Below are 25,889 nucleotides of genomic sequence, written 5' to 3'. Positions count from 1 at the left end.
TTCCTGATGAACTTGACCTCCTCCTTAACTGTTCTTTTACTACTAAAATACTGAAAGAATCTCTTGGGGTCTTCTTTCGCCTTATCTGCTATATTCCTCTCCAACTGTCTTTTAGCCTCTCTGATATCCTTCTTAATGGTTGCCCTCATTTTCTCATACGCGCTACGGTTCTCTTTGCAGTCATTAGTCTTATATGCCTTATACAGCAGTTTTTTCCTTTGCAACTTCTTTTTTAAATCTTTATTAATCCATTGTGGAGTTTTTTAGTTTCCTATTACTTCCAAATTTAGGTATGTATCTGTCCTGCATTACATGTAAAACATTTTTAAACCTGTTCCACTGCTCCTCGACTGTCTCCACATTTAAAAGCTTATCCCAGTCTATCCTACTTAGACTTTGTCGCATCTGCTCAAAATTAGCCCTACCAAAGTTCATCTTAACAATTTTAGTCTGTACTCTTACAAAATACTTACAAAACTTGCAAGGCATATGCACTAACAACACTCATCACTCAACACTCATCATCACGCCTCCAATTTCCAGCTTCATAATCATTACACTGTCTGACACTTTTTTCACTTCTAAATCACTCTTGTCTTACTGTTACTTCAGAATAACCCCTACTCCATTTCTCCTCCCATCCACATCATTGTAGAAAAATTTGAATCCACCTCCGATCCACCTGGCCTTACTCTCCTTTCATTTAGTCTCTTGCATGCACAATATAGCAACCTTCCTTTTCTCCATCATATCTGCTAACTCTCTCCCTTTACCAGTCATACTGCCAACATTCAAAGTTCCTACCCTCAGTTCCACTTTCTTTACTTTCCTCCTCTCCTCCTGCCTCGAGACATGTCTCCCCCGTTCTTCTCCTTCTTTTTCTTCTTTGGCCAACAGTAGCCCAATTTCTGCCAGCACCCTGTTGGTTAACAGTGCTAATGGTGGCCCTTGGTAACCCAAGCCTCGACCGATCTGTTATGGAAATTTGAATTGTTGTCCACATATTGATCTGGCAAATCTTTACACTGGATGCCCTTCCTGACGTAACCCTCCCCATTTATCCAGGCTTGGGATCGGCACAAAGAAACCAACTGGTTTGTCATCCCCTGTGGCTGGGTTACCAATTTGTAACCCGTAAATGAACACATTTTCAAGTGTTTGAGGATGTGTAAGGAAAATGTGAATGCCTGGAGCAAACCACACAGACATGGGCACAAAGAAACGTATCATGTAATGTTGTCAGATGCCCAAACAGGGCATTTTTCATTCCCCTTCTCCAAAACCTATTGAACCTACTAGAAACAATTCTTATCAACTGAAATGGACACCTGTTTTTATAAGGAAAACTTGATGGATTAAAGATATTAGATACAAAAAGAGGAATAAGTTCTTCTGATAATTTTATTATTTTACTGTTGGGGAGACCTAGTTGTGTGCACATGAACTGTGAAGAGAATTTCAGATAAATTAAGTTTTAATTCTGGCATCAGTTAGTATTTCTCTATGTTGTGTCCACATCAAACTTAAGTTCCTTCCTTTATTGCAAAATCAATTTGTCTTATCAAATCTTAAAGCAGCAGACATTATATTACTGTGGTTTAGGCTTTGTGGGTGCTAACAGTAGCTGAAAGTCATCACAGCTGCTGAAAGGATCCTCTCAAATGTAGTTGGTATCTAGTGTATTTAAAAGTGATTTATACTTCTCTGAACTGGGCATTTATGGGCCTAGTTTGAGACTTCCTCCTTGGATTACTTCCCTGAAGTTTTCTGTTTGGGGCTACAAAATTTTCTTATACTTTTTTGGACTAGAGCATTAAACTGCTCTGTGTAAAAACAGTATTTGTTGAAGTGTTGTGAGAATCTGGCATTTGAGTTTGTACAGATATATAGGATGACCTGTCTTATTTTATTGTTAGAAGGCCTCTTATCAAATTTTACTCTTAAGCATATTTGTGGGAAGTCTGCCTTTCTTATCTTCATTAAGCAAATGGGAGTAAAGGAAGCTGAGGTTTTCTTTCTGTTTCTCTTATATCTATTCTTTAAGGATGTTCAAAGACCACTGCAATATAACTCCATCTGATAGATTTAAAGTGAACTAGTTACATTCCTTTTTAAATTTTGGCTCTGACTTGCAGTGTGACCCTTAGCAAGTCACTTAACTTGCCTATACTCCAACTACAAAAATTAACTGAAAACAGTTGCATTGTATAGAGACTTGAATCAAAAATACAATAAAAAAATAATAATAATCTACTTTCATACAAGCAAACACTATCACTTTCTTCCAAGTGTGTGTGTGTTTACCCTATTTTGCACCTGATGCTGCTGGGATGGGCCCCAGCTGCCAGGTGACCCTACTCTGAATAAAATGGTTTGGAAAATGGAAAAAAGAAATATTGTTTTAACAATCTTTGTCCATTTTTCTCATTTAGTAATATTTATGAGGCAAATATGCTTGAAATTAAACAAAATCATTACTTTTTTATTATTTGCCCTTTGTTGTTTGTGTCTTTAGACTTTAGACACTAGAACTCCATTTCATAATAATCATCTTTTTGTTCCACAATATGGAACTGATTTTTTGATTTGCGATCTCAAATAAAATGTTTACGAAATCTTGCTGTAAAGTGTCAGGATCCAGTAGCAACCATCCATTTTGTCAGATTCAGTAACTGTTATCAACCTTGATGTTATCGATCATCTGTATCAATTTAACTACTTTCTTCAGTTTTACACCATAAAAATGTATCTAGAAGGTAAGAGGCCAATATAGACTGGTGCTGAGATTTCATTAAGCTCATTAGACTTCCTATTGTGATGTTATTTAACTTATTAATTCTTTTTAATTAATTACAATTATTATTAATTATTATTTTCTACATCATTATTCCTTTATTATTTCTGTATTGTTTAACTTCCCAGAGAGGTTTGTACTGTATATTCAAGTACAGAAGAGATGGATTTCATAAATGAGATAGACAGAGAGGGGGGACAGTTTATCCATTCATTTGCCATCATTGCTGATCATTGCTTTATTCTACTGCTTGCTTTTTCAACATCCGCTTTCATCATCACGACAGCCAGCGCCTAGGAACCAAGGGGTTTCGGATTCATTCCAGCCATTGCCAGGACTTTCCTGGTGAGGTTGTTTTTTTTTTGGTAAGGAGCACAGTAACATTACAGCCAGTATCAATACCATTGGACTTTATTAATGTTGGATTCATTTATCACCACATTTCAATTACTATCTTTAACTAATTTGTGTTTGTATTTGTGTTCCATGTTTCTATTTATTGTTTGGAGCAATGGAGGGTTTTTTTTGTAAATATTTGTATATTCTTTATATAGTAATCAGTTAGTGGTGTCATTGGGATAGTGGTGTTTTGCGTACACACATCTACGGTAGTGAATATTTGTTTGTCTTTTTAATTTACAATATATCCGTTTATATTCCTGTTTACTGTTTACTTGTTATTTAATCATTTCCAACCCCAGCATATAGGAGGCCTTTAGAAAAATAGTAAATGCATTCATTCATTACCCAAACCTGCTACATCCTAACTACAGGGTCACAGGGGTCTGCTGAAGCCAATCCCAGCAAACACAGGGTGCAAGGCTGGAAGCAAACCCTGGGCAGGGTGCCAGCCCACCGCAGGGCACACACACCTACTAGGGACAATTTAGAATCGTCAATGCACCTAACCTGCATGTCTTTGGACTGTGGGAGGAAACCCAAACAAACACAGGGAGAACATGCAAACTCCACACAGGGAGGACCCAGGAAGCGAACCCGGGTCACCTAACTGCGAGGCAGCAGCACTACCTACTGTGGCAACGTGCCACCCATAGTAAATACAGTAACTGTTAATTGCAGGTTTTCTCTCAGATTAGGTCAAAAGTCTACAGTTTCTCAGAATTTAACAGTGCAGAAGGCCTTAAAGAAATACAAATACACATTTTCTTACTTATTTGTTATACTGTAAAGCATATCTATGCCTTGGTAATCTTTACTTTGTTTCTCTAGGTAGACCTTGAACCAGTTTTGGATGAATGTGAATGGTCCTTCTTGTCCATATATTAACCTGTGGATTGGTCAACTAGCTAGAATTAGTAGACCTCCAGTTTCTATATTTAACTGATCTAGACCAAGTAGACATATTTGGGCTTCCAGTTTCCTTTAAGGGTGTGTCCATCTCCAGATGATTATGATCCTTCCTTAAAAAGACACAGGGCATATTCCGAGGCAGCCGAAGTTGCTTCTTGGGAAGCCTGGATGAATTGTAACAGCATTTTTTGTCTCTTGCCAAAAAAAAATGAATGTTTGCTGACTTTATTCTGTCCTTGTGCAATTTGATTAAGGTGGGATAAATAAAAAATACTGTAGACATTAAAACATTACAATTTTGCCAAGAACAGGCCATTGCATTCATAAGTTCACCAATGTTATTTTCCCAGATTGTTTAAAATAACATTAAGTTAAGATTTGAAGGTTCCTAAAGTCCTACTATCTACCACACTATTTGGAAATTTATTTCATATGTTTATGGTTCTTGCTTTGATGAAACCTTTCTAACATTTGTGTGAAATTTACCCTTAACAAATTTCAAAACAATGTCCTGGTACTCTTGTTAAAGAATTCATCTTTGATAACAGCAGGAATTCAATGCACTAATTCCCTTCATTGTTTCAAATGCTTCCATCATATCACCACTTAATCTCAATTTGCTTAACACTAGAATTACCAGAGCCTACGAAAATACTTGTAGATCTGGCCCAATTTAAATCCGTTTGCACCTCTCCGCCAGCGTCTTTTTTCATATTTTAGTGGTAAATGACAAAATGTAGGCATAAACTATATAATGTATGAAGCTAGATGTCCAAAGATCAAGTAAACACTTTCACAAGAGGTTCAAGGAAATGACAACAGCTTCTGTAGTGTAGTGGTAAGATTTGCTGACTTGTAATCAAGAGTCCCTGGTTCGATCCCAACTCACTCCTATATTTGCCATTTTCAGTAGTGAGCTGCTCTAATAATATTATACAGTACACCCAAAGAAAGAGACAATATATGTGAAAACATTACTGCATTAAAGGAATATTATTTGAAAACGAACAGCGTCAGATTGGATGTGAATTTATGCTGGCGCTGTTACTTAGAGTCAGATCAGGAGCTTATACAGTGCGCACAAGAACATGCAGGTGGCCAGTTGCTGTGTGCTACAACATGCTGGCAGTGAGCAACGCATGTGTACTGTGCAAGGCATGCACGGGGGCCACTGAGAAAAGAAGAATGTTCATGGCTCAGCTTGAAGAGGAACTTCGTAGTCACATCTTACTAAAAAAGGCAATGGAAAAAGAAAAGGAGGATTCAACATCGATAAGCTTTTGCTCCAGACAGCCGCTTTCCCCAGGAAAGTAAACTTAGTCAGTGTCACCCACCCCGTCCCTCCTGATCTGACTCTAAGTAACACTGCCAGCATAAATTGACACCCGATCTGACGCTGTTCATTTTCAAATAATATTGTATTAGTGCGATGATGTTTTCACATATATTGTCTCTTTCTTTCAGGTGTGTAATAGAAACCACAGCATAGAGAAGTGTGTACATTGTAACAGGTACACACGTTGTAAATGTAGGAAGGACGATCCTTGCATGTATGTGAACTGTTAACATTTGAATCTGATGATTGTATATAGCACTGAAGTTTCTGCTCTGTACTATTCTTTCCTCTGCATGTCCTGGAGTACAAAAGAAACAGCATACAGCAACATGTGGGGACTGGCAAGATTGGAGAAAAAAACACCTGGTCACTGATTACAAACCGCAAGATGTTAGCGAATGAATATGAATAATATGAATAATATGAATAATGTTGCATCCGTGCCACAAAGTTTTCAGAAATGTACTATACAGGTCATACAACGAATAATTCCAAATATCATATATACCTATGCGGATTCAGCGGGTTGGAAAATGGATGGATATATACCTATGTCTCTGTTTTTTTGGGTTTTTTTTTTTGACATCATAGACCATAAGGTGCATACTAATTCAGCGTGGCAGGAACACTCAATAAAACTGAATAAAAAATCAAGTGACGGTGAGATACAAAGAAGGCAGATTTGCCAGCATTTGTGTGTTAGCTTTAATCCCTCCAGATGAGAGAATGTCCAGTTCCATTGTCTCAAAACACCACTCATATCTCCAGTTATTCCCAGTTTTAAATTAAAATTAACAGCGTCAGATCCCTTTAGTATGTATCGTGATCATGATTTAGAGAGAATAAAAGTGAAAAAAGGTAACTTTTACAAGTCCTATAAATGTACATCGTGTGTTACAAACGCAAACCAAGTGTATGTGTGTACTGTATAATACTAACAATAAGAGCAGCTCAGTACTGAAAATGGCAAATATAGGAATGTGTCAGGATCGAACCAAGGACTCTTGATTACAAGTCTGCAAATCTTACCACTATGCTACAAAAGCTGTTGTCTTTTCTTTGAACCTTTACTTTACTGTGTTAAGTGTTTACCTGATCTTTGGACGTCTGGCTTCATACATTATATATTATAGTTTATGCCTATATTTTGTTATTTACTACTAAAATATGAAAAAACGTTTCTGTTTTAAAATGTGTTTACACAGATTACTGTAGAAATGGAACACAAATGAAATGCATGTGTTCCAAATAACAATCTATTATTTCCACACTAAAATTCCTCTTCACTCCCACATAACCAATCAAGGCATGAGCTGGGAGAAGTTTGTGCACATTCTAAGTTGGTGGGGGGGTGGAATAGCTGGCTGCTTGCAGCTTGTCTTTATCAACACATTTAGGGGACAAAAGACGCTGGAGAGGTGCAAACGGATTTAAGGTGGGCCGGATCTACCAGTTTTTTCGTAGACTCTGGTAATTCTAGTGTTAAATGGAAAACATACAACTCCTTCAATCCATCTAATGTATAATCTCTATCCTAAATGCATTCCAGTTGAATCCAAACCTCCTAACAAGAATATGCGTTCTTATCCAGTTAAAGAAAACTTAAATTTAAATTCTGCTTTACATAAATAGTGATTCAACAACTTTTTTGGTTTGCTTGACCTTCCTAATGTGTACCTGTTTGTTATACTCACCCCTATCTCTATTATTTACCCAGGTTTTTGTTATTACTATGATATAATTATGAAAAGATATATATAAATTCAACTTTTTAATTTTATTTGTAATGTTTCTAGCACTAGGTGGCATGGTGGCGCAGTGGTAGCGCTGCTGCCTTGCAGTTAGAAGACCCGGGTTTGCTTCCCGGGTCCTCCCTGAGTGGAGTTTGCATGTTCTTCCCGTGTCTGTGTGGGCTCCCTCCGGGTGTGCCGGTTTACTCCCACAGTCCAAAGACATGGTGGATTGGTGATTTTAAATTGGCCCTAGTGTGTTTGTGTGTGTCCTGTGGTGGGTTGGTTCCTGCCCTGTGTTGGCTGGGATTGGCTCCAGCAGACCCCCGTGACCCTGTGTTTGGATTCAGTGGGTTGGATAATGGATGGATATTTCTAGCACTGTGGTGGGCTCGCGCCCTACCCAGGGTTTGTTTCCTGCCTTGTGCCCTGTGTTGGCTGGGATTGGTTCCAGTAGACCCCCGTGACCCTATAGGATGGATATTTCTAGCATTAAGACAAGCATATTTTAATATCTTTTTACTGTTTTAAATATCTTTTTTGCATAATTGTAATTATTGTGTGTCCTAAACCTGGCCAATACTAAACTTCCTGTCCAACCCTCATATTCCCTAGTTACTTAAATACTTCCACAATACATTGATGCCTGTCTGGTTCAAATGTAACCCATCTCAGCAGAACAAGTCATATCTGTTATAGTAGTTTCAATATGCTGTAAACCTATGCCCCTCTATCCTACAAGAAGGTCTGAGCCAAGTGTTAAACCTTCTGATCTCCTCAATCTTTACTGGACTGATGTGTGGTACTGCAGCCTTGCAGCATTAGAGAGCAGACCACCATATTCAGTTTCATTCCTCAGGTTAACAACTGCCTTTTTAAATTTAGATAGAAGAATTGACAGCCTGCCCTTACATATGTATTTGTTTCAACATGTAGAATAATGCTGGTTTCAAGAGCCTTGCCACCCTTCTAAAAAAGTCTCCCACCTGTGAGCCTGGAAGACGATGCATCTTACAAAACTCTTTGTCTCTGGAATAAACCTGTGTCTCAATTTCCTAATGATTAAGTCACCAACTTTCAATCCTTCTCCTTGCCATCAGAGGACTGGTTTGAAAGGTGATCCATTGAGGCCCTTATCCTTACCTATCACTGCAAAGTTAGAGTCACAGTTCAGCTCCTCCTGAAAATAGTTAAATGCCTGGCCTTGGTTAGTGTGTACCTGTTGTCTTGCACTTACATCTAACCATTAACCACCTGTTTTAATTCTCTGGTCTGAATTCTCCTCCCTTACCACTTTAAGGGTGCACTCTGTCTCCCCAAAGCACATCTAGGCAAGATCTGAAAATTTCTTACAGCAATGCAGGCTATTCACCTTCTCCTCAAGTCCTGCAACGCTGAGCTCAAAGTACTGGATTGGATGGCGTCTCCTATTGATGTAAGCCCATCTTTCAGCTTTTTCTACTGTTACAGGAATTGTCAAACACAAAATACATCTCATACAAAAATCAGGTAAACTTGAAGCTAGTGCAAATACATGAACAGAATTTAGCATACCTTGCATACCTGTATACTGTTTCAATTACTAGAAGCAATACTTATTTACAAACTCAACTATAAGTCCACAATGTTCTGAGAGTTTTACTGCCTCCTGTCAGCAATTTACACGATTCACCTTGTTTGGAACTTTCATTTTTTGCCTTCCAGCACTATTATGTTCAATAATATTCCCAATAATACTTTTTCATGTATTAGGTAACAAATACAATAATGTTCATACAGTTTTGCAGAAGACTGGTTCCAGTTCAAGAGAATATTCATTGTTGTTTTATGTACCGCATTTCACAGACTTATTAACTGAAACATTGCTTTATATCACAATGTGTTGCTGCTTAGCTAGCTGCTAGATCACTTTGGCTGCTATCCAGCTACCCTCCATCATTTCATGGACAGGATTGCAATTTCAAATTGTACAATTTCAAATTGCATGACTAATGACAGCTACTGTTAGAACTTGTAACAGGAGCTGTCACAGGAGTGTAGCTAGCCTTCCAGATTGGGAGAGTGGATTTCTTTTTCCAAAAAACTGGGCCTTTTTTACAATTAACTTACTCTTTTGCTTATTTTATCAATATATGGTATATATCCCAAAGGGTTTCTTGTGAAAAGATTAAAGTAAATAAATATTAAAACAGGGACATTTATTGTGTACTACTGTATATCAAGTACGTAGTTTTTTCTCTGATTCTAATTCTTAAACCTGTCAAATTGGTGCTTATTTTAAAAAAAAATGCAGCCAATGATTTTGCAGATAACTAAACTAAAAATAAACTCTGAGAAACAACTGTAAAATACAATACAATATTGGACAATACTTCAGCATAATACTGTCATAATTTTTGACATGTAAAGCAAGAGCATCAACATCACAAATCCTAGCTTTGGATGCTAAACATGTCGTTTCAGTATTTCATAATGATTGGCCTGTAAACTCATTAAGACAGGAGGTCCCCTGGAGTCATAAAGTCAGTACACCAGCTACCATAGCAGATCATGGCCTCTGCCAATGGCTTTAGTAGATATCGGCTTTTCTTGTTCAGTTTCTGTTCAGCACAACTGAAACCTGACTGGTTTGTCAAAAGACTGGACAAAAACCTTGGCTCTTTTGTATATATATATATATATATATATATATATATATATATATATATATATATATATATATATATATATATATATATATATATATATATATATATACAGTATATATATAGTCATATGAAAACGTTTGGTAAAACCTCTCAGCCTGCATAATAATTTACTCTACTTTCAACAAAAAAAGATAACAGTGGTAGTGTTTTCTGAACAAAGATTTTTAGTGAAGCTGTATTTAAATGTATGAAATTAAATCAAATGTGAAAAACTGGCTGTGCACAAATTTGGGTTACCTTGTAATTTTGCTGATTTGAATGCATGTAAATGCTCCATACTGATTACTTGCAACACCAAATATGTTGGATTAGTTTGTTAAGCTTTGAACTTCATAGACAGGTGTGCCCAATCATGAGAAAAGGTATTTAAGGTGGTCAATTGCACATTGTGCTTACTTTTGACTCTCCTCGGAAGAGTGACAGCATGGGATCCTTAAAGCAACTCTCAAAAGATCTGAAAAAAAAGATTGTTCCATATCATGGTTTAGGGGAAGGCTACAAAAAGTTATCTCAGAGGTTTAAACTGTCAGTTTCAACTGTAAGGCATGTAATCAGGAAATGGAAGGCCACAGGCACAGTTGCTGTTAAACCCAGGTCTGGCAGGCCAACAAAAATACAGGAGCGGCATATGCGCAGGATTGTGAGAATGGTTACAGACAACCCACAGATCACCTCCAAAGACCTGCAAGAACATCTTGCTGTACATCGTTCTACAATTCAGCGCAATTTGCACAAAGAACATCTGTATGGCAGGGTGATGAGAAAGAAACCCTTTCTGCACTCACGCCACAAACAGAGTCGCTTGTTGTATGCAAATGTTCATTTTGACATGCCAGATTCATTTTGGAACAAAGTGCTTTGGACTGATGAGACAAAAATTGAGTTATTTGGTCATAACAAAAAGTGCTTTGCATGGCGAAAGAACACCGCATTACAAGAAAAACACCTCCTACCCACTGTCAAATTTGGTGGAGGTTCCATCATGCTGTGGGGTTGTGTGGATAGTTTGGGGAATGGAACCCTTGTTAAAGTTGAGGGTCAGATGAATTCAACCCAATATCAACAAATTCTTCAGAATAATGTTCAAACATTAGTCACAAAATTCAAGTTACGCAGGGTTTGAATATTCCAACAAGACAATGATCCAAAGCACAGTTCGAAATCTACAATAGCATTCATGCAGAGGGAGAAATACAATGTTCGGGAATGGCCATCACAGTCCCCTGACTTGAATATCATCGAAAATCGATGGGATGATATGAAGCAGGCTGTCCATGCTCGGCATCCATTAAATTTAACTGAACTGGAGAGATTTTGTATGGAAGAATGGTCAAAAATACCTCCATCCAGAATCCAGACACTCATCAAAGGCTATAGGAGGCATCTAGAGACTGTTATATTTGCAAAAGGAGGCTCAACTAAGTATTGATGTAATATCTCTATTGGGGTGCACAAATTTATGTCTAGTTATGTTATGATGCATATTGCATATTTTCTGTTAATCCGATAAACTTAATGTTACTGCTGAAATACTACTGTTTCCATAAGGCATGTCATATATTAAAAGGAACTTGCTACTTTGAAAGTTTAGCCAATGATAAACAAAAATGCAACGAATTAAGAGGGGTTCGCAAACTTTTTCATATGATTGTAAATATATATATATATATATATATATATATATATATATATATATATATATATATATATATATATATATATAGCAGAATACCCGTGCTTCGCAGAGGAGAAATAGTGTGTTAAAGAAGTTATGAAAAAGAAAAGGAAACATTTTGAAAATAACGTAACATGATTGTCAATGTAATTGTGTTGTCATTGTCAGGAGTGTTGCTGGCATATATATATATAGCAAAATACCCGCGCTTCGCAGCGGCGAAGTACTGCATTAAAATTTTTATTAAGAAGAAAAGTTAAACTTTTTAAACTGAGGGAAAATATGTCAATAATTATTTGTTAAGGATCTCTTTGTATACCATGTTGTCAGTTCGGCCCTCCGGTTGTAACATGACCAAGCTGTGCGCTGAACTTACTCTTAAGGATGCAACGTACAGTTGGCCATGTAAACAGTAATCTTGTCTCAAATCTCACAGCTTGGATTGCTGCTGTCATAATCGGTTTGAGTGTCATGGTTTGTTTCAATTACAAAAGTATTTGCAGGATTTGTTGTGTTGAAGTGACATTCGGCATCTGTCAAGCGTTGTAAGCACATAACCGGTTTCATCGATAAAATCACATCCAGCTTTTGAGAGTTTAAACATTCATAAACATCAAAGTGTGCACTACTGAAATCATCACCTGTGAATCTAAGATGTTTAAGAGGCATTGGCGGTTGTCGGAAGGTGTAAAATATTTGGCCACTCACATGCAGAACCATAGGTGAAGGGCTTAAGCATTTCACTCTTCTAGTGCTCCTGTGTAGTATAATTATCTCCTGTACCGTCATCAGTCTACACCTTGAACCTGTCCCAGTCATTCAATACATAAGACACAATGTTCCTCCGGATATCTGAACTGAATTGAAATATAGAGTGAGACTGATATGGCCGTGTAATATGATCATCTCGATAGACATGGTAATGGGGGTTGGAATGATAAAGGAAATGGGTACCTGAGCAATGTAAAGTAAGTGGAAAATACCTACACAATAACTATAATTATAATAAACAAACAATAAAACAGCAGAGAAGCCGTGGATTAAACAAAAAAGCTGTAGTTATCAGTAGGTCCGTGGCGAAGCAAGGAAGGGAGTGTAGAGACCGGAGTGACGGATGGCCTTAAATAGGCAGGCAGCCAACAACGTGGGAGGCGTTGGGATGGGGGACCCAACGGCACCTCACACGGCGGCCAAGCTGCAGGCTATGGATGTATATATGTACGTAAGTAGGATTCAGTTAACGTTGGGAACCCGTGTACCAAATTTCTTGAAGATGGGCCCATAAGTAACAAAGACTGTTGAAAAGTTCAATATGGCGGCCGACAGTGGTATCATACCACTGAAATAAGTATGTACATTGGTTTCGGTTAGCTCAGGGAAGCCGCCTACCAAATTTCGAGAAGATGGGGCCATAAATAAGAAAGTTCAACATGGCGTATGTTGTTGACCGTTATGACCGTTATGCGTAGAATTTCGAAATGAAACCTGCTAAACTTTTGTAAGTAAACTGTAAGGAATGAGCCTGCCAAATTTCAGCCTTCTACCTACACGGGAAGTGGGAAAATTAGTGATGTTGGAAAGTTCAATATGGCGGCTGACAGTGGTGTCATACCAACAAAATAAGTACATACATTGGTTTCGGTTAGCTCAGGGAAGCCACCTACCAAATTTCGTGAAGATGGGGCCGTAAATAAGAAAGTTCAACATGGCGGACGTTGTTGACCATTATGACCGTCACGTAGAATTTCGAAATGAAACCTCCTTAACTGTTGTAAGTAAGCTGTAAGGAATGAGCCTGCCAAATTTCAGCCTTCTACCTACACGGGAAGTTGGAGGATTAGTGACGATGGAAAGTTCAATATGGCGGCCGACAGTGGTGTCATACCAACGAAATAAGTACGGACATCGGTTTCCATTAAAAGTTCAATATGGTGGCCGACAGTGGCATTATACCACCGAAATAAGTACCAAATTTCAGCCTTCTACCTACACGGGAAGTTGGAGAATCAGTGACGTTGGAAAGTTTAAAATGGCGGCTGACAGTGGCGTCATACCACCGAAATAAGTATGTACATTGGTTTCGGTTAGCGCAGGGAAGCCGCCTACCAAATTTTGTGAAGATGGGGCCATGAATAAGAAAGTTCAATATGGCGGATGTTGTTGACCGTTATGCGTAGAATTTCAAAATGAAACCTGCTTAACTTTTGTAAGTAAGCTGTAAGGAATGGGCCTGCCAAATTTCAGCCATCTACCTTCACGGGAAATTGGAGAATTATTGACGTTTGGAAAATTCAATATGGCGGCCGACAGTGGCGTCATACCACCAAAATAAGTACGTACATCAGTTTTGATTAGCGCAGGAAAGCCACCTACCAAATTTCGTGAAGATGGGGTCAACCTTCTACCTACACGGGAAGTTTGAAAATTGGTGACGTTGGAAAGTTCAATATGGCGGCCAACAGTGGCGTCATACCATCGAAATAAGTAAGTACAGCGGTTTCGGTTAGCGCAGGAACCCGCCTACCAAATTTCCTGAAGATGGGGCCATAAATAAGAAACTTCAACATGGCGGATGTTGTTGACCGTTTATGACCGTTACGTATAGAATTTTGAAATGAAACCTGCTTAACTTTTGTAAGTATGCTGTAAGGAATAAGCCTGCCAAATTAGTGATGAGTCAGTCAGTCAGTCAGTGAGGGCTTTGCCTTTTATTATATATATAATAAAACTTGAATATATAAAGTCAGCGTCGGTATACATAAAGTCAAAACTTTTTTCTGAATATGTAAAGTCAGCGCTGGAATATATAAAGTCAAAACTTGAATGTATAAAGTCATCCCTGGAATATATAAAGTGAAAACTTGAATATATAAAGTCAGCGTCAGAATATATAAAGCGCTGACTTTATATAGACCATAGAAATTTAAAGACTAAATTCAACTTCCATTCCTAACAAAGATATTTCTGATTTCTGATTCTGACAAAATAGAACCTACTTATTTCCAAATTGAGCTATTGAGCAGCCTGCCTGCCTGAATAAGTCACCTCGCAGCTCTTACTTTTTACCGTTCTTTTAATCATGGCTAGTGGCGGAAAAATTATAAAATGGAAGGAGGATTACACTGAGTATGGCTTTACCAAAACAATTATTGATGGCGAATCGATTATTCATAAAGCTTCAATTGGTGATCTGTTTTTCTGTGTTAACCTCATATTTTTTCATACTTCTTCTCAAACCAAGGGGGTGAGAAGGTAAAATGAATCGGGAAGCGCTGATCAATGTAATCTGTGTACCAGGAAATCATGCATTGACAGAAGTTCCCCTTTGCTTGTATTGCAAACTGTGATTAAATGCGTGATTTTTTAATGCGTTATGAAGCACATGCATTAAAGCTTCTCAGCTGTGCTTGTGCTTTGAAAAGGAAACATTTTAAAAATAACATAACACGATTGTCAATGTAACCTTTTGTAAGTAGTGCCTGGAGGATTCAGTGTGGAGAAACTGTAGAGACAGCATGTGTATTAACTTGTGGATTTTTCTGTGAGTATTTGGTGGCAATTTTAACTTAGTTACAAAGTGATCAAAACTCTCGTTTATATTTTGCGTCCTCTCATTAAACTTGTATCCCGCATTACCTGTGGGCATGACAAATGCCAGCGGCAGCCTGTCTATGAACTTAATTTAAACTTTAGGTTTACACCTTGCTTTGTTTCCGAGTAGCAGCACTCATGAATATGGTTGTATATGTCAGTCGCTCGCTTCTTATTGTTTCGCTGCCTTCTCAATTATATAATGCATGTTTTCTTCATCGCTTTTTGGAGCTCTTCCTGGTTTTCTACGCTCTGCGTTGACAGTCAGTTCATGTGATTACGTTGGAGGCGTGATGATGTCACACGAAACTCCGGCCCCCACGGCTTTCGAGCTCAACTCCATTACAGTAAATGGAGAAAAATAGCTTCCAGTTATGACCATTACGCGTAGAATTTCGAAATGAAACCTGCCCAACTTTTGTAAGTAAGCTGTAAGGTATGAGCCTGCCAAATTTCAGCCTTCTACCTACACGGGAACTTCGAGAATTAGTGATGAGTGAGTGAGTGAGTGAGTGAGTCAGTCAGTCAGTCAGTCAGTCAGTCAGTCAGTGAGGCCTTTGCCTTTTATTAGTATAGATATGTATATATATATATATATATATATATATATATATATGTATTGTGGCAGTAGGGGCGCTAGTGCTCCCTTGAACCCTCAGGTACAACTCCAGACTCCAGGTAAAAGTCCAAGACTTCTTTATTTCTTCACAGAACATGCACAAAGCACCCTCCACACTACTTCTATATTTCACTACTAAATAAACAATCCACTAACTACAATAATCACTCCTCCTCGCCCAGACACTTTGCTCCTCTCCCACCCAGCACAGCTCAGTGTCTGGACTGAGGCACCGTCCTTTTATAGCCCCTGACCCGGAGGTGTTCCTGTCCCAGCAGTCCACAGTTCCTTATTCCTTCCGGGTCAGGGCAATCAGTCTTTTACTTCACCCGGAGCACACCATTCCTTCCCGTCCGCGGCGTACTCCGGGTCATAAGGCACAACAGAGCCCACAAGTCCCCCCACAGCGACTCTGGGTGGTCCCCAAGGTATCCAGCAAGGCTGTGTATAAACACTACAGAGTCCATAAGGCCCTGCTGGACCTCGGTGCACGATCCAGCTGTCGGGAGAGCTCCTCTTGGCGGCCTGGGCATGAGGACCGGCATGGGAAGCCGGCAGTTCTCCACAGTATGTATATATATATATATATATATATATATATATATATATATATATATATATATATATATATATATATATATATATATATATATATATATATATATATATATATATATATATATATATATATATATATATATATATATTATGAGGGGCTGTTCAGGACAAAAAGATTGATTCATAAATATTGTCAACGGCACCCGGGCACAGATAGGCAGACATCTTGTTTTACACAACCACCACACGTTTATTTACACTATTTACAAATCGTTTGGTCACAAAGACCCCAGTCCTTTGGTCACACAGACCCACACAAGTGCACAAACCCCTATCCCAAAGTCCTGGCCTCACGATGCCTTTCTTTGGGCCGCCTTCATCCTCTCTGCTCCTGCCTTGTCCTGCTTCCACCCGACTCCAGCTTCGAATGTATGAAGGACGGCCCCTTTTATACAGTGCCCGGATGAGCAGCAGGTATTCCCGGCATTCCTCCGTTGGCCACGCTCCAGCGTGGCGGAAGTGCCGGCTGTCCTCCTGACAGCCCTCCGGGTAGCACCCAAGGTCTTTCCCCCAGCACTTCCTGGTGTGGCGGAAGTGCTGGGACAACAGGTCTCCAAGACATCGGGGCGCCTCCTGGCGGTGACCACGGGCCCTTACAGGGAAAGGCTTCCATGCCCTTGACCCGTGGCCCCCAAAGCAACCCGGAAGGCGAACCCCACGAGATCCAGGCAGGGCTCTGACCCTCTTCCGGTCCCTCCTGGCGTCCCGGCCGGGTCATGGCACCTGGCATCCCCGACAATATATACATTGGTACGGATATATATATCAGTTCGGATACGTTGGTTTGAATATATACATCAGCTTTCACACATCCGTTCAGATATATATATATTTACATTGGTTTAGATACATTGGTTGAGATATATATAAATTGGTTTGCATAGATCCATTCTGATATATAAACATTGGTTGAGATACATCCGTTTCAATATATACATTGGTTGAGATAAATGTATTGGTTGATATACATTAGTTTAGATATATATATTGGTTTAGATATATACATCGGTTTAGATACATCCATTCAGATATATATATATATTGGTTCAGATACATCCACTCAGATATGTACATCCGTTGGGAGATACGGGCAGGCATAACGCGGCCACCCAAGATTAGCATCTCCCTTTCGCTTCACCATTGTTTCAACACTGTTGTCATTATTGTGCATATTTTATACAATTAACATATGCCTGTCTGTCACGTTTTGTTTCGTAAGCCATCTTGGTTGGGGGTCCTTGATTTCAAACCACTTTTTTACTTTCATTATTTAAAACGCTTGCACGGATACCTGCCTCCTCGCCCCGCTCTGTCCTGCCCCGGCTCAATCCACCCGCCTTACTCGCTCCCTCTTGTCCCTCCCATAACAGATTCTTCTCAAAAGCTGAGTTACCGGAAAGCAATGATCGCAACTGCAATACGTCCCATTTTTTTCACCTCATGAGACACTGGTTTATCATTAACCAAAACCACCCGGTGATATCTGTTATTCCGTATTGCAAGCATTTCATTAAAGGGCGATCTGCTTCAGCAAGAAACTTAGTCCCATTTGCTGAAAGGATGTTATGGAGGAAAACACTGGAGTTGCTCTGTTTCTTTTAAATGTTTATCAGGGATCAAAATGACCAGAGTATTCCTGCTTCACAAATAACTGATGTTTAACTGTTTTTATAGTAAAACTGACAAAACCACACACAAGCATGTACACGCTCACACACAAACTCAAACTCACAAATCGTGGGTCGCACATACTACTGATTAAGCGTATCTGTCAAGGGCGATTATTTTTTCACCCCATAAAACAGATTTTTCTCTAAAGCTGAGTTACCAGGATATATTGATAGCAACCGCAGTACCTCCCATTTTTTCACCTCAACAGACGCTGGTTTATCATTGACCGAAACCCGCCCGGTGATTTCTGTTATTCCATGTTGGCAGCATTTCATTATTGGGCAATCTGTTTAATCAAGGATATAAGTCCTGTTTGCTGAAAGGATGTTATGGAGGAAAACACTAGAATAGCGCTGATTCTTCTGAATGTTTATCGGTGATCATGGTTCAGAATAATCAGAATATCCCTGCTTCTCAAATAACGGGTGTTTAATTGTTTTTATAGTAAAACTGACAAAACCACACACATACACATACACACAGACATACATGCACACCAACACACCCACACACTCAAACTCACAAATCATGGGTTGCACACATTACTGATTAAGTGTATGTGTCAGGGGCGATCATCAAGAGATGCAGGTTTATCATTGACTGAAAACCGCCGGGTGATTTCTGTTATTCTGTATTAACAGCATTTCATTAAAGGGCGATCTGTTTTAGCAAGGGCATTAGTCCTGTTTGATAAAAGGATGTTATGGAGGAAAACACTGGAATAGTGTTATTTCTTCTGAATGTTTATCAGTGATCAGAGATCAGAATGATCAGAATATCCCTGCTTCACAAATAACGGGTGTTTAAATGTTTTTATAGTAAAACTGACAAAACCACACACATGCACACGCACACAGACACACATGCACACCCACACATGCACATGTACACGCATACACACACACACACACTTAAATTCACAAATCGTGGGTCACACACTCTACTGATTAAGTGTATCTGTCAGGGGAGATCATTTTTTTCACCCCATAAAACGTTAGTTCATCATAGATAGAAAGCAGCACGGTGATTTCTATTATTCCTTATTGGCAGCATTTCATTTAAAGATGATTCACGTCAAGAAGGAGAAATAGTCTCTTATTTTGACAGGTCTTTTTTTTAGGCTTCCTGATGCAGATGCAGTCCTGATGTTTGAGGTGTACTGATACAAAACGTCTATGGCATCAAGCTTACTTACTGTTATACTGCTACAGATACTATACTTAACTTTACTGATACTATACATACACACTGACAATCTATATTAACTAAATGAGCAGGATCGGTGTATGCAAGCTACCTTTATAGCATGGTGAGACAGCATCTAGTTTGTTCAGACTTGCCCAAGATGTTAACTTCCACAGAACAGCTTCCAACCTGGCCTTTGTGTGTAACTATATATATCTATACTAATAAAGGCAAAGCCACTCACTCACTCACTCACTCACTCATCACTAATTCTCCAACTAATTCTCCAACTTCCCGTGTGGGTGGAAGGCTGAAATTTGGCAGGTTCATTCCTTACAGCTTCCTTACAAAAGTTGGGCAGGTTTTATATCGAAATTCTACGCGTAATGGTCATAACTGGAAGCAGTTTTCTCCATTTACTGTAATGGAGATGAGCTTCAACGCCGTGGGGGCGGAGTTTCGTGTGACATCATCACGCCTCCCACGTAATCACGCAGTACATAGAAAACCAGGAAGACCTCAAAAAAGCGCTGAAGAAAACATGCATTATATAATTGAGAAGGCAGCGAAACAATAAGAAGCGGAAAGTGACATATACAACCATATTCATGAGTTCTGCTACTGGAAACAAAGCACGATGTAAACCTACACTTTAAATTAAGTTCATAGACAGGCTGCGCTGGCGTTTGTAATTTAGTGCCTGCCCATATAAGGCCGTCCGTCAGCGGCAATCCAATAGCAAACTCCACTAAATATTCACGGGTGAAGGACTGTGCTTATGGAGAGGAAGATGAGATGGTCAGGGTGGTGTTTGACACAAACTCAGAAAACTGCGAGAGAAAGTTTTAAGTGCCAGGACTAAGGTAACATTAAATACAGCCATGGACATAGCGAGATGGCACCAGCACAGCTGGGAACCTTCGATGCATGTACACCGAGTGGCTCACGTGAACTGGCGAGTGCACAGATAAAAGCAACAGTTCCAAAGAGCTGAACAAAACCGAATTACACAATTGAAAAGGCAGCAAAAATATGAAGCGTCTGATACATATAAGCATATTCATAAATCCAACTACTGCGGAAACAAAGCACACGTTGGAAAAAGTCAATGTCCCGCTAAAGGAAGACAGTGTAAAAAACCCGTGCATGCAGTGTGTCAGGTCTCAGATAAAGAAGAAGAAGAGCTGTTTATTGATGCAGTAAGAAACGAATCGATGAATGAAACCTGTCATCTTTACAGCGATTGACAAACACGGAATGTAACTTGAACACAACACATCCTACAAATACGAACCTGATTGAAAGAAATAATGATAATCAAATCCTTGATGACAGCAACACTCAGTAACACTCACAAAACAAATACTGTATATTGACAGTCATGTTACGTTATTTTTAAAATGTTCCCTTTTCTTTTCTAGCTTTTTAACACACTACTTCTCTGCTGCGATCGGGTATATATATATATGTATATATATATATATCCCGATCTACATACTCGAATAATGGATACTTTATTCGCCATCAATGATTGTTTTGGTAAAGCCATACTCAGTGTATTCATTAGATGAGCGGTAAAAAGTAAGAGCGAGGGAGGATGACTTATTGAGGCATGCAGGCTGTAGTCGTCAACTCTATCTGAATTGCGCGATCACATTTGAAAAATATATCTTTTCAAGTTCTATTTAGTCCATATGTGTCAAACTCAAGGGCAGCGGGCCACATCCGCCCGGCGTAATTATATCCGCCCGAGATCATTTTATATACTGTATTATTGTTATTAAAGCCGGGTATATGAAGCGCTGGTAACACAATAAACTACAGATCCCATAATGCAGCGCTTCAGCTGCCTTGCCAACACTTACCGCGTTAATCAAGTCTACCTTATGATGCTGCAAGTTATTGCGAAGCTAGCTCACACGATGCTGAAGAGAAAAGTTGATTCTGAAAATAGAGCCTTTAAAACCGATGGGAGGCTGAGTATATGTTTACTGAACCCGTGTGTCTCATTTGTGGAGCTAATGTGGCTGTAATTACAGAATTTAATCTAAGACGGCACTATGAGACAAAACATCAGGGTAACCTGAATGCAATGCAGAAGATACAGAAAGCAGCATAATTAAATAAGAATCTGACACTTCAGCGGACGTTTTACCCGTGCACAATCACAAAGTGATTTCAAGTGAAGCTGCTTTTATGGGAGACACAAATGCACCAGTTCACCTTGCCCCACTTTCCCTGTTGCCAAGTAATGTTAAACCAAGTCGTCACTACGGTGTTCCCAAATACGCACTTTGCTGATAAACTGAGCGCACTGCACAGAGTTTGCACGGCGCTTTGGTGACTTTGAAGAACAAAAAGTCCGTCTACATGCGGCTCGAACCTTGTGCATGTTTGGTAGCACATATCTGTGTGAGAAGCTCTTCTCAGTGATAAAGACTAACAAAACAGCACACAGGAGTCGCCTCACTGATGAGCACCTGCAATCCATCCTGAGAATCTCCACAACACAGAACCTCACACCAAACAGAAACGAACCTGTGGCCAAAAAGATGCCAGGCGTCCAGCTCTAAAATGACATATGAGCAAAGACAACTGAATGATTTGATTTGTTATTGCTGAAAGGAACACATTTTATTTATATTTCCAGGTTTTGTTATGCAGCATGTTCATATTTGAATTTGTATAATTTTGACAGGATATATTTTTATGGAGAGCAAAATCTTTTGGGATATTTAAAATCTAAGTTTATTTTTATATAAAATTACATAAGAGTAAAGAAATTTGAATGTTTGTTCTTTTAACGTTTACTTTATTTCTAACTTGTATAATTTAGACAGGATATATTTTTATGGAGAGCAAAATATTATAAGTTGTTTAAGGTTTGAGTTGATTTATTCAGAATAATATTCCTGTCTGTTTTACCATTCCTACCAAAGATATTTCTGTCGACTAAATAAAAATTCCTTCTATTTAAAATTTAAATAGAACTTGAACAAATACTGATAGTTCATAATATCCACAGACTTGCACGTAAGAGCGGAGTCATCCGTTTTAACAAGCAGCGTATTGCACTGATCTGAAATAGCTGTGTGTGTATATATGTAGATATGTATGTATATGTATATATATGTTTATATATGTGTGTGTGTATGTATGTATATATATATGTGTGTATGTATTTATGTGTGTGTGTATATGTATGTGTATATATGTAGATATATATATGTATGTATATATGTGTATATGTATAGATATGTATATATATATGTTTATGTGTGTGTGTGTAAATATATATATATATATATATATATGACAACAACACTCATCACTCACAACAGTGACAAAACAATTACATTGACAATCATGTTACGTTATTTTCAAAATGTTTCCTTTTCTTTTTCATTGCTTCTTTAACACACTACTTCTCCGCTGCGAAGCGCGGGTATTTTGCTAGTATATATATATATATATATATATATATATTGTAATGGACAGATGGGATTTTGTCGGGACAGGACTTCGGCAGGTGTCTTCTGTAAGATTTTAAAGTGTGTGTGTGATTACGCTATGTGTGTCTGGTTGACCACAAGAATATTTTTTAAAATGGGTCTCCTGCCAGCAGACAGCCAGGAAGTCTCATCTGGGTTGCCACTTGTGGACACCAGGGGGTGTAACAGCTCCCCAAACCCCAGACACAAAAGACACTGAGCCCAAGTCAAGCACATAGCATACCTTTATTAACACTAGAATTACCAGAGCCTATGAGAAAACTCGTAAATCCAGCCCACCTTAAATCCTTTTTCACCACTCCATCAGCGTCTTTTGTCCTGTAAATGTGTTGATAAGCAGCAAGCAGTCTGGTATCCCATCTCCCCGCTCACTACTGCAGTTCAATTCAAAAGAAGTTTCTCAGTGCTCAGTGTTGATATTTGAGTGAAGTGCTGGAGCTTTATAGGGTTAAAAAGTACATCATCATTTGGAATGCATACATTTCATATGTGTTCCGTGTCAACAACAATCTATGTTAAAATGTCGTTAAGACAGAAATGTTTTTCATGTTTTAGTAATAATTGACAAAATGTAGACATAAAATGTATAATGTGTGAAGCCTGAAATCCAAATATGAAATAAACACTTTCACAAAAGGTACAAGTATAACAAAACAAGTGCACTTTTATTCAAAAATTTTACTGAAGAATAAAGAAAGTATGTTACGGTAGGCTGTTGATACGACAGCTTGCGTGGTACAATGCTAAGAACTGCTGCCTTCCAATCAAGAGGTCATGGTTTCCATATCAGCTGCTTCCCAAATTTACCATTTTGAGTAGTGAGCTGCTCTTATTGTTAATTTCATACAATAAAAACATACATTTGATTTGTGTCTGTAAATTTATAGTACTTCTCAAAATTAGCAGGTTTTTTTCAGTTTTTATTCTCTCACTCACGTTCAAGGTCTCACACAATCCCCTACCAAGCACAATCTGATGCCATTTTCAGCAAACTTGTTTTATTCAGCAAACTTGGTTTGTATACCCCCTCTTTATTTGAAAACCATGGCAGATCTTGTGCATGAACAAGACTGGAACTGGGAAAACTGTGGACGTGGATGTGAGTGGTGTGCGTGAATGAGAATGAATGTAGATGTGAATTTTTTTTATTCTTTTATTCTTGAGTGTTCCTGCTTACGCTGAATTAGTATGCACCTTCTGATCCATGATGTCAAAGCCACACTGATAAAAAAAGAGACTTAGGTATATATGACATTTGGAGTAATTCATTTTATGACCTGTATTGTACATTTCAGAAAACATGGTTGCAGTAATGCAACATTATATTCATTTGCATACCTTCATGTGGTTGTAGTTAGTGACCACGTTTGGTTGTTTATTCCAATCTTGCCAAGTGTCTACATGTTGCTGCATGTTGGTATTTTTTTGAACTCCAGGAGATGCAGATGACAGGATAGTACAGAGAGGTCAGTTCTGCGCTATATACTATCATCAGATTCAAACATTAACAGTTCACACACACATACCCAAGGACCTTTCTTCCTATATTTACGACATGTGTATAAGGTGTGAAGCCTGAAGTTCAAATATCAAATGAACACTTTCACAAAAGGTACAAGTATAACAAAACAAGTGCACTTTTATTCAAGAATATAACCAAAGAAAAAAGAAAGCAGGTTATGGTAGGCGGTTGATACGACAGCTTGCATATTAGAATGCTAAGAACTGCTGACTCCTAATCAAGTGCTAGCATGTTTTATTTCAGTTTTATTCTCTCACTCACGATCAAGCTCCCACACCTCCCTGCCCCCCCAGAACCGGACATATGTTTTCAGATAAAGACGTGTACTTGACTGGAAATAATTGTGGATGTCAGTAGTGCGGCTGTTACAAACGTATATTTTATTGTGCGTGAGCTTGAAAGTGAGCGAAAGAATAAAAACTGAAAAAAAAACCCTACTAACTTTGACAAGTACTATAAGTTTACAGACGCAAATCAAATGTATTTATTGTATGATATTAACAATAAGAGCAGGTCACTACTGAAAATGGTAAATTTGGGAAGCAGCTGATATCAAAACCGTGACCTCTTGTTTGGAAGGCAGCAGTTCTTAGCATTGCATCACACAAGCTGTCGTATCAACCGCCTACTGTAACCTGCTTTCTTTTTCCTACGGTTAAATAATTGAATAAAACTGCACTTGTTTTATTATACTTGTACCTTTTGTGAAAGTGTTTATTTCATATTTGTATTTTTAGGCTCCACACATTATACATTTCATGTCTGCATTTTCTCAATTATTACTAAAACATGAAAAACGTTTCTGTGTTAACAACGTTTTTACATAGATTGTTGATGACACTGAACACGCATGAAATGTTCGTATTTCAAATGACGATCTACTTTTTTATCCTATAAAACTCCAACACTTCACTCGAAGATAAACACTGAGCACTGAGAAACTCCTTTGCGAATTGAACTGCAGCGTTGGGCAGGCGGATAGGATACCAGGCTGCTTGCTGCTTATCGACATATTTGCAGGACAAAAGACGCTGATGGAGAGGTGAGAAAGAATTTAAGGTGGGCCAGATTTATGAGTTTTTTGTAGGCTCTGGTAATTCTAGTGTTAAGTGTAGACAACATTTTTTCCTCATTTCCCACCTTATACAGTATAGTACAATATGTTCCAATACACAGTCTCATTGTTCTTCTTGTCTGTCTCTTGTCTACTTCCACTCCTCCTCCTGCAAGCTTTGTCCCTCACCTCCCGACTCTGGCTCCCTGAAAGGAGTGAGGCGGCCCTCTTATAGAGCACCCAGAAGTGCTCCAGGTGTAATACAAACTCTTTCCAGCTGCAGCCCTACAAAGGAGGACCATTCTACATATGCCCCCTGGCAGTGACCATGGGTCCCAGCATTGTTAAGCTTTCATGTGTCAAATCCATAGCACTGAAGCAAGTCAGGGGGAGGTATTTCCCCATGCAAGCTCTTTCCCCCAGCCTTTCGCTACTACTTGCAGCCAACCTAAGAAATAATTGTTCTCACTTATAGATTAATGTCCTGAAGTCCACAAACATCAAACCTCATTAACAAAATAAAATTATTCATGTTAAAAATTGAAAAAAAAATTCAATGGTGC

General features: G+C 38.7%; 1 protein-coding gene across 2 annotated transcripts in view; it reads left to right on the top strand.

Annotated features, from left to right (window-relative positions):
- The window catches only part of LOC120518885 (SLAM family member 9-like), a 99,715-nt gene that overhangs the window by 39,278 nt on the left and 34,548 nt on the right, over positions 1-25,889 (top strand). The gene's annotated exons all lie outside the window — the stretch shown is intronic.

The sequence above is a fragment of the Polypterus senegalus genome, chromosome 18, assembly GCF_016835505.1.
Source record: "Polypterus senegalus isolate Bchr_013 chromosome 18, ASM1683550v1, whole genome shotgun sequence".
Taxonomy (NCBI): Eukaryota; Metazoa; Chordata; class Cladistia; order Polypteriformes; family Polypteridae; genus Polypterus; species Polypterus senegalus.
This window is presented reverse-complemented; position numbering and strand designations above follow the sequence as displayed.